We start from the raw sequence: 10,821 nt of genomic DNA on the forward strand, positions 1-10,821 counted from the left end.
ATGCTAAGTCCAAGGCTAAGACTGTTTCATTGCTCTCATTGTGTACTGCTACCTGCCTTTCCAAACTGGTAGCATCTACTGCCACTGGGGATGACGTTGCCAAGAGATCCACCGGAAAATTCGCTGGTCATGGATATGAATGTCTAGTGGCAATGGTCCATGGCAGCATCCCCCAAACTCCAGTTCCTCCAGAGGACAACTCATCAGAATTAGTAATCTCCTCTAGTCTGCTGAGAGTTCAATGCCTCAGGAATAATAATAAACGTCTCCCATTCTTTCCCTATCTGTTCTTCTCACCCCAGTGGCCCCTGCTCAAAGAGTCAGCCACCCATGCTGTGGGCAGGGTTGGTTTCCACCCTGAGCAGAAAGCCAGGACTCCTGGCCACCAGGAGAGCTGGTTCAGGGCCGGCCTATTTCTACAGCTGCTTTCCAGTAACTGACACAGATCCTTGTTGGCAGAGCCATCGTCATTGCCTGGGGCCCATCCTCTAGCCTCAGGTCCTGCTGCCTCCAGCCAGGTGATCCATCTGGAAATCTTTCTCACTGATATCCATGAACTCTCCACCTCTTGCCTGCCTGCCTGGCTGGACTCTAAACCTGATACACTTCATGGCTGCAAATGATCTATGTTGACTTTTCTTCTTGAGGGTTTGGCAGGGGCTAATGTCACATTCCTCTCTTCTGTAGGTGACCTTCCTGCATGGGGCTTCCAGGGGTTGGTGACACATGCCCTGCAGCACAGAGGCCACTCTACCATCGCTGGGGCCCCAACCACACTGTCACCACACTAGGTGCACTGAGTGTCTTCCATTTGTCTCACCCATCCACTCTCCATGCTCTCCTCCCCATTATGCCTCAGAAGGCCAGCTGTATAAGCAACTGCTGCAGACTTCCTGCCCTCAGCTTCCGGCTGCGCTCAGCCAATGGGGAGCCCCAGCAGGCGATCAGAGGGACAGAGGGGAGGAAGGTCCTCTGAGTATTGACTCCTCACTCCCTCACTCCCTGGTTGGCCCTTCAATGAAATATCAGAGTCCCAGCCAAACAGTCTTTGCTGGGCTCTACTAAATATTCCCTCCGTTTCTCTTATAAGAATTCATCCACTGAAAGTTTACAATAGTACAAACATCACCACAATAGAAGTTTAAAATATTTTCATCACTTTGGGAGGCTGAGGTGGGCAAATTGCCTGAGCTCAGGAGTTACAGACGAGCCTGGGCAACACGGCGAAACCCTGTCTCTACTAAAAATACAAAAAATTAGCCAGGCGTGGTGGTGCATGCCTATAATCCCAGCTACTTGGGAGGCTGAGCCACGAGAATCACTTGAACCTGAGAGGTGGAGGTTGCAGTGAGCTGAGATCGTGCCACTGTACTCCAGCCTGGGCAACAGAGTGAGACTGTAAAATAATAATAATATTTTCATCACGTCAAAAAAAAACCCCAGATACATTAGCAGTAATTTCCTATTTCCCCTGAACATCCCAGTCCATGGCAACCACCAATCTGCTTCTCTCTATGGACTTGCTACTCTGGACACTTCATGTAAATAAAATAATACCATATGGGCTTTGTGCATCTGTCTTCTTTCACTTAATATATGTTTTCAAGATTTAACCATATTGCAGCATGTATCAGCACTGCATTCCTCGTTATGGGTGAATAATATTTTGTTGTATGGATATACCACATTTTACTTAGTCATTCACCAGTTGATGAACATTTGGGATTTTCTTCTTTTTGGCTATTATGAATTAAGCTTGCTATGAACATTCACTTACAAGTGTTTGTGGGGATATACGTTTTCCTTTCTCTTGGAATGAAAATGGAATATACCTATATAATATACCTATGAGTGGACTGCTACATCATATGGCAACTCTGAAAACTTTTGAGGAGTTACCAGACGATTTTCCAAAGCAACACCATGGTATAGTCCTTCAGCAGGGCATAAGGGCTCTCGTTTCTCCAAATCCTCACCAACACTTGCTGCTGTCTTTTTATTATAACCACCCAAGTAGGTGTGAAGTGCTATCACACTGTGGTTTTGATTTGCATTTGCCTGATGACTAATGACGTAAAACATCTTTTCATGTGTGTTTGGACATCTGTCTTCTTTGGAGAGACGTCTGAGCAAATCCTTACTCCATCTTAACATCAGGTTATTTGCCTTTTTATTTTTGAGTTTTAAGAGTTATCAATATATTTTAAATTTTAAATTCAAGTCTTTTATCTGGCATGTGACTTGTAAAAATATTCTTCCATTCTTGGTTCTTTCCACATTTTGATGGTATCTTTTGAAGAACAAAAGTTTTTAAGTTTGATAATGTCCAATTTATCGATTTTTTTCTTTTGTTCCTTGTGCTTTCAGTGTCATATCTAAGAAATCAGTGCTTAATGACTAGACATAAAGATTTATCCTATTTTTTTCTAAGACTATTAGTCTTAACTCTTAGTTAGGTCTTAGATCTATTTTGAGTTAATTTTTGTAGGTAGTGTGAGATAGAGGTCCAACTTCATTTTTCTGCAGGTGGATATACAGTCATTCAACCTTCATTTGTTGAGAAGACTGTTCTTTCCCCCACTGAATGGTCTTGATACCCTGGTTGAAAATCAATTATCAATGCAAGGGCTTATTTCTGGATCCTCAATTCTATTCCATTGATCTTTATGTCGATTCTTATTATCCATTTACCGAAATGTCTATCCAATGTTTATTATTGTAGCTTAACAGTGGGTTTTGATATCAGAAAGTATGAGTCCTCATAGTTCTTTGTTTTCAAGATTGTTTGGGGGTATTCTGTGTCCCTTAAGTTTTTATATGAATTTTAGGATGAGCTTGTCAATTTTAGCATTGCAATCATATATAAAGTCTTCCACTCCATGAACAAGGGATGTCTTCCATTTACCTAGGTCTTTAATTTCCTTCAACAATGTTGAGCAGTCTTCAGAGTTTAAGTTTTACACTTCTTCATATTTATTTCTAAGTATTTTATTCTTTTTCATACTATTACAAGTGATATGGTATGGCTATGTCCCCACCCAAATCTCATCTTGATTTGTAGTTCCCATAATCCCCATGTGTCATGGGAGGGACCTGGTGGGAGGTGACTGAATCATGGGGTCAGTTACCTCCATGCTGTTCTTGTGATAGTGAGTGAGTTCTGAAGATATCTGATGGTTTTTATTTTGCTGCTGTTGTGTTGTTTGTTTGTTTGTTGAGACGGAGTCTCACTCTGTCACCCAGGCTGGAGGGCAGTGGCATGACCTCAGTTCAGTGCAACCTCCGTCTCCCGGGTTCAAGTGATTCTGGTGCCTCAGCCTCCCAAGTAGCTGGGACTACAGGCACGTGCCACCACGCCCAGCTAATTTTTTTTTTGTATTTTTAGTAGAGACAGGTGTTTCGCCATGTTGGCCAGGCTGTTCTCGAACTCCTGACCTCAGGTGATCCACCCACCTCAGCCTCTCAAAGTGCTGGGATTATAGGCGTGAGCCACCGTGCCCAGCCATCTGATGGGTTTTATAAGGCAGTTTTCCCTGCTCTTGCTAGCTGTCTCTTTCCTGCTGCCGTGTGAAGGTCTATGCTTCCTTTTCACCTTCTGCCATGATTGTAAGTTTCCCGAGGCCTTCTCAGATATGCGGAACGGAGTCAATTAAATCTCTTTCCTTCACAAATTACCCAGTCTTGGGCAGTTCTTTACATTAATAGTAGCATGAGAATGGACTAATACAACAGGTGAAATTGTTTTCTTAATTTCACATTTGGTTTATTCATTGCTAATGTACAGAAATAAAATTGATATTTGCATGTTGATTTTGTATCCTGCAACCTCACTGGACCCAATACTATGTCAATCAAGGTAAATGACCAAGGCAAGTCTCAATCATTTTAAGGAGGTTTATTTGCCAAAGTTAAGGATGTGCCTGAGAGACAGGTCTATGCCTTTCTCGAGAGATGATCTTTGAGAGCTTCAATGTTTAAGGGGGAAAGGGTGGGATATTGAGAAATGCACAATTTTCATGTAAGAGTGGGTTAGAGGAAAAGAGTCATTCATGTCTTTGGCTCTGTGAATATACGTGTTTACTTAAGATAACGTAGATGATAGGGCAGAGGAAAAAATTAGATATGAATTTGTCTCAGGTGGGCAGAGGGATAGCTTTGAGTTCTGTCCTACGTCCTCGCACCTGTGAAGATAAGCTATTAATTTACATTGCCATGGTGAACTTTAACAGAAATGCTTTAGGGTAAAGATCTTGGCGCCCACAGAGGAGGTGTGTAGCTTTTCATGTGTGTAGCCATCTTATTTAGGAAACAAAATGGGAGGTAGGCTTGCATGACCCACTTTCCGGCTTGACTTTTCCCTTTGGCTTAGTAAGTTTGGGATCCAAAGATTTATTTTCCTTTCACAATTAGTTCTACCTGTTTTTTTGTTTGTTTTTGTTTTTTGGTGGATTTCTTTTTTTTTTTTTTTTTTTTTGAGACGGAGTCTCCCTCTGTCGCCGGGCTGGAGTGCAGTGGCCGGATCTCAGCTCACAGCAAGCTCCGCCTCCTGGGTTCACGCCATTCTCCTGCCTCAGCCTCCGAAGTAGCTGGGACTACAGGGGCCCGCCACCTCGCCCGGCTAGCTTTTTGTATTTTTTAGTAGAGACGGGGTTTCACCGTGTTCGCCAGGATGGTCTCGATCTCCTGACCTCGTGATCCGCCCGTCTCGGCCTCCCAAAGTGCTGGGATTACAGGCTTGAGCCACCGCGCCCCGCCTGGGTGGATTTCTTATATACAAGATCACGTCATCTTTAGTAGATAGAGCTTTACTACTTCCTTTCAAATCTGGACGCTTTTCATTGATTTTTCTTCTCTAATCTCCCTGGCTAGAACCTGTAGTACGTTGTTGACTAAAAATGGCAAAAGCAGACTTTCTTGTCTTCCTCCTGATCATAGAGAAAAGCCATCAGTCTTTGACCATTAAATGTAATGTTAACTGCAGGTTTTACATAAGTGCCTTTTATCCGTTTGAAGACATTCCCTTCTCTCCATTAAGTGTTTTTATTACTAAAAAAAAGTTGGATTTTGTTTTATAAATGTATTCTGCATCTATTGAGATGAACGTGTGTTTTGATCCATTATTCTGCTGATACGGCTTATTACACTGATCGATTTTTGGATGCCACAGTCATTACTCTGGCACATGGCAGGAGTGGTAGCCTTTGGTCTTCTCAGCTTTTCTACTGTACACAGAATATATGTTTACCCTAGAAAGCAAGCTGGAGTGAAGGCAATTAGGACCCCTGCTTCCGGGCCTGTTATACCTAGTGCATAGTCTCCACCCATGAGTGGGAGCTTGGTGGAGGAAGGCAGCCTCCTGCCTCTTGGCCACACTTATCTGGAATTTGGCCTTAAACTTGGAATTGGAGTGGATGAGAAATGCTTGCATCCTTTGCCTTCTTGTGAGACACCTTATCCCTTGTTTGAGAGAAGAAGGGAGAGTGAGCCCCATCTTCTTGACCACATCCACCCACAGTGGAGCTTCTATCAAGCTGAGCTAGGTGTGGGGCGGGAAGGAGCATGTTGCAGCTCAAATGCCACACACTCTCTCTGTTCTTACCAAGTTGTGATATATTTTATTGAATTGTTTTTTCGTTTTTTATATACCTTTAAGATAATTTCCAGAAACTTTTAAGTTTTCTTAGAAATCATTTTCTCCAACGATGGCTGTTTCAGTGGGGAGTGTGTCCACAGAAGTAGAACTCCCCTTCATGTACTTTTTAAACTCTAGGGGTGGTAACGATGTTACACTATTGCGAGCCCTGGGGTGCTATCCTTTGTAGTTTTCCAATATCTTTGTAAATAGCCATTTTATTAAATTTTCCTCAAATTGCCCAATCTGAGATATGGTTTGGCTCTGTGTCCCCACCCAAATCTCATCTCGAATTGTAATCCCCATGTGTCAAGGGAGGGAGGTGATTGGATCATGAGGGCGGTTGCCCCCTGCTATTCTCCTATTCTCGTGATAGTGAGTTCTTATGAGATCTGACAGTTTTTTGGTGTTTTTTCTTTTTGTTTTTGTTTTGTTTTGTTTTTTTTGATGGAGTCTCACTCTGTCGCCCAGGCTGGAGTGCAGTGGCGTGATCTCGGCTCACTGCAACCTCCACCTCCCAGGTTCCAGGGGTTCTCCTGCCTCAGCCTCCTGAGTAGCTGGGACTACAGGTGCCTGCCACCATGCCCGGCTAATTTTTTGTATTTTTAGTAGAGATGGGGTTTCATCGTGTTAGCCAGGATAGTCTCAACCTCCTGACCTCATGATCCACCCATCTCAGCCTCCCAAAGTGCTGGGATTACAGGCGTGAGCCACCGCACCTGGCCAAGATCTGACAGTTTTATAAGTGTTTGAGAATTCCTCCTTTGCTCTTCTCTCACCTGCCTCCATGTAAGATGTACCTGATTCCCCTTCTGCCATGATTGTAAGTTTCCTGAGGCCTCCTCAGCTGTGCAGAACTGTGAGTCAATCAAACGTCTTTCCTGTATAAATGATCCACTCTTGGGTATTTCTTTATAACGGTGTGAAAACAGATGAATACACTAAGCATTCCATGTTTCTTGCTGCAATCCTGACTGACACAATGGGAGTGTTCTGAGCACAGAGGTGACCAGGGCTCATCCTCCGTTCTCCTTTCCTATGCTTTGTCCCACACTGGCCGACTTATCCACACCCCAGAGCTTCAAGAGCAGGTGCATGGGCCCAAGAGCCCCAGGAGGGGAGATGGGCCACTTGATAAATGCTTGCTGTGGTTTCTTCATGACATGAATCAGACAGATCATGTAGCCGTAGACCCAGCTATGGAAACTGTGATCCCGAAGCAAATGGGCAACCAGTGTGAAACTGGGGGGAGCACACCTGAGGCCCTGTGACATCACTTCTTCAGGGACTTTATTCATAATAAATGACTCTATAGTCCCCAGGAGCAAATGGAGCAGAAAACTTTGAAAGGGTAGAAAATAGGACCAAAAAACATCAGATTTCAGAGTTTTGAGTTAGCCATTGTGCTAGTCCATTTTTGTATTACTATAAAGAAATACCTGAGACTGGGTAATTTATGGAGAAAACAGGTCTACTTTGGCTCATGATTCTGTTGGCTGTACAGGAGGCATAGTGCTGGCTTTTGCTTCTGGTGACGCTTCAGTAAATTTCCAATTATGGTGGAAGGTGAAGGGGGAGCAGACATGTCGCATGGCAAGACAGGGAACAAGACGGAGGGAGGAGATTTCGTGTTCCTTTAAACAACCAGGTGTCATGTGAACTGCCAGAGGGAAAACTCACTCATCACCAAGTGGATGGCACTAAGCCATTCGTGAGAGATCCATCCCCATGATCCAATCGCCTCCCACGAGGCCCCCCTCCAACACTGGGGATCACATTTCAACACGAGACGTGGAGGGCACAAACGCCCAAACTGTGTCAGCCATCCTGGTACAATTTCCAGCCTCCTCCATCACTGTGCTTCTCCCAGAGAAGAGTTATGGAAAAAGGGTCCGCCTGCACAAGGGGAAGACCAGGGGCAGTAACAGGTCTGAGACCCCCATCCTCCAGCTTTCGGAGTGCACGCTTCCCTTCAGCATGCTGACCCCATCCCTCATTGCAAGAGCAGAGAGAAACGCAGTCCTTGCCACTACAGCGCCAGCATCTCCAGGAACAGAGGGTCCCTGTGGGTGCCTCTCATTGACTTTCTTGTTTCTTCCCAGTCTCGACCCCTCTTCTGAGTCACACCTCTGGAGATGACAGCCTTTTACGCCACACTGCCCTTTCCTGTACCCTTTCACTTCTCCCATTTACTGTCAAAAGTCTGGGGGGAAAGGTGGCGCCAGCACAGTACAGTGACAACTTAAAACTGAATGTCAACCATCACAGCCCTGAAGACGCTTCAGTGCTTCACTGCCACTTGGAGTTCCCGGTGTCCAGACCAGGGTCTCACCTTAGACCCCAACTGCTCCCAGAGACTCCTCTCTGCCCCACAAAGACTCTCTTCCTACCCTTTCTGGCACCCAGGCTCCAACTCCCCAATTCCCGTACTGGTCTTCTAAAGAACAGCTTGGTCCTTTAAGTGACACCCCATCTCCACCTCTAACCTGTGATATGTATCAAAAGCCTCACCGGGATTTTCTATTCAGCGAAGAGCCACCTTTGTAGGTTTCCACCTCTTACAGGCCCAAAGCACCTGCCAAAGCTTTCACATGATAGTTTTCCCTTTAAATGATCAAATTGCCAAGCAGCGTTTCTACTGAATATTTCTTTGCCCCAAAAGGGTTAGAGACCATATTACAAGCTTCAAAATCCTGCTCTTCATAGTTCTGTCAAATGATCTGACAATCATACTACCCTGAGTCCTTCCTTCCTTGCAGCCATGGATGAAACTCCGTTGCTTTATTCCTCCAAGATCTCTCTAGTTCTGCTAACTGCTTATGTGCCCTTCTATTTAATGTTGGCAGTTCCATGAGGAACCCTGTAGTGTTTTGTTTTTTCTTTACATTCCATTCAGGGAATTACTAAACAATCATTTCCACACAGAGATGTTGTGGATTACACAAAAATAATCAAAGATGGCTGTTTCTGTCTTGAAATGCTTAATAATTTTATCTGTAAACTTGTGGTTTGTAAGTGAGGTCCACTAAGACAATGGAGCATGAGCCAGGGAAACAGGCCTCTACATGTGGCCACTGATGTTCCATACAGCATTCACAATGCACCATGCACACTGAATTCCCTGTGGACCCCTGATGTTGCAAGGCCAGCAAGACTCAAAGTGAGCACAAGGTACTCGTGCTGTATCTACAACTGAGTGAGCTGGGTGCTGAGCCCTGAAAGGCCACACTTTTCCCCTTAGAGCCTAAACTTGTTTCGAAGGCAGAAAGAAGGCAATGATGTCTTAAGAAACATGAAGGAACCATATTGTGTTAGTCAGGGTTCTCTAGAGGGACAGAACTAATAGGATATATATCTATATCTATCTATCTATCTATCTATCTATCTATCTATCTATCCATCCATCCATCTATCTATGTATCTATCTATCTATCAAGAGAAAGAGAGGAGTTTATTAAGTATTAACTCACATGATCACAAGTCCCACAATAGGCTGTCTTCAAGCTGAGGAGCAAGGAGAGCCAGTCCGAGTCCCAAACTGAAGAACTTGGAGTCCAGTGTTCCAGGGCAGGAAGCACCCAGCACGGGAGAAAGATGTAGGCTGGGAGGTTGGGAGGGTAGGCCAGTCACTCTTTTCGCATTTTTCAGCCTGCTTTATATTTCTAGCTGCGCTGGTATCTGATTAGATGGTGACCATCTAGATTAACAGTGGATCTGCCTTTCCCAGCCCACTGACTCAAATGTCGATCTCCTTTGGCAACACCCTCAGGGACACACCCAGGATCAACACTTTGCATCCTTCAATCCAATCAAGTTGACGCTCAGTATTAACCATCACACATATCATATCTTTTCTTATTCGTGCACTTCTTTATATTAAACACCTGATTATGCCAAAAGGCCAGTCCATGGTCCTTTTGCCTTTCAGTCCTTCCTTACTCAGGAGTGAGTCCCAGGTCGAGAGTGGAGGTAGAATTCGTGCATATAAAGTGCGATGAAAACAGGTAAGTTCACTTTGTGCAGCGTGGTTCTGGTAAAAACAAAATACATACGCATGTATAAGCTATGAAGTACAAATTGTATCATTTCTGTGATTCCACATATGAGTTCAGTGCACTTATATTAGTATTTAAAACTGGCATTGCACAACGTAAAGATGAATGGTAAACTTCATGCTAACAATTTAAATCTAAATTTTTCTTGGAATGATATTAAATAACCCATAAGAACACTATGAAAAGAGAGAAACTGAGAGGAATGAGAAAGTTTTATATTTTATGACCTTAAAGTCACTTTCCTTCTGTTTTTTGAATAAGGAAGCTCTGCACTTTTTCTCTGAGACCCACAAATTATGCAGCCAGCCTTGCAGCAGGGAACAATCAAAGCCTCTTTCCTGGGGGTCTAGTGAGGGATGTAAAAAACAAGTATGTTAATAAATAATATGCAATATATAATGTTCGCTAACAATCAGTGCTGTGCGAAACTAAAACTGAAGAGGCCAGGATGGCTACAGCAAGCCGGGGGAGAGCTGAGAATTAGCCGTAAATTCTGAGCGACGGGAAGGGCCCTGGATTTTAGGGCGTTGTGCATAAGAGTAACCAGATCTGCTCTACGTTTCAGGAAAGAAAAAAAAATTCCCTCTGGCTGCGGTTCCGAGAATAGCCCGGAAGGAGGCAGGGGTCCCGGCTGCAGAAGCGTGGTTCCGGAGTGGGGGGTGTGCGGGGCGGGCCCGGGCGGGAGACGCTACCCAACAAGCAGGTTTGGGGAGACTCGAACCTTACATTCCGAGTTTTTAAGCTTGTCTCCTCAAAGCGGGGAACTCACGAACGTTTCGTGAGCGCCTACGGTATGCAGGGCACGGAGCGGAGCCCTAGGGTCGCCGACTTGACCAGGACAGCCGAGCAGCTGCAGGATCCGTCGTGTTCCCCAGCAATTTTAATATTTAAAAATGCGCTACTGTTGCTGTTGTTTTCTATATATTGGATGTCTTCGTGAAGAACCCTCAAAAGTGCAACGAACTCCTCCCTGCCAGGGGGCGGCCGTGCGCTCTGAGCACAGCTTCCAGCCAAGCCGGCCAGGTCCTCCAGGGCACCGAGAGAGCCGGCCAGAACGGCGGCGCCCTATCCCGGCCGCGGCAATGTCTGACGGCGCCCCGGAACTGACGATCTGGTACGCAGGGGCGCTCGGCG

General features: G+C 44.9%; 1 long non-coding RNA gene across 2 annotated transcripts in view; it reads right to left on the reverse strand.

Annotated features, from left to right (window-relative positions):
• LOC106992780 (uncharacterized) overlaps positions 1–10,800 on the reverse strand; it is a 173,461-nt gene extending 162,661 nt beyond the window's left edge. For both annotated transcript variants that reach the window (XR_013402249.1, XR_013402250.1), the window contains exons 1-2: positions 10,414–10,800; positions 9,103–9,662 (exon numbers count right to left, since the gene is read on the reverse strand). This is a non-coding gene — a long non-coding RNA (uncharacterized LOC106992780). The remainder of the gene's footprint in view (positions 1–9,102; positions 9,663–10,413) is intronic.
• Between the last annotated feature and the right edge of the window lie 21 nt (positions 10,801–10,821).

Source organism: Macaca mulatta, chromosome 12, assembly GCF_049350105.2.
Source record: "Macaca mulatta isolate MMU2019108-1 chromosome 12, T2T-MMU8v2.0, whole genome shotgun sequence".
Classification (NCBI taxonomy): Eukaryota; Metazoa; Chordata; class Mammalia; order Primates; family Cercopithecidae; genus Macaca; species Macaca mulatta.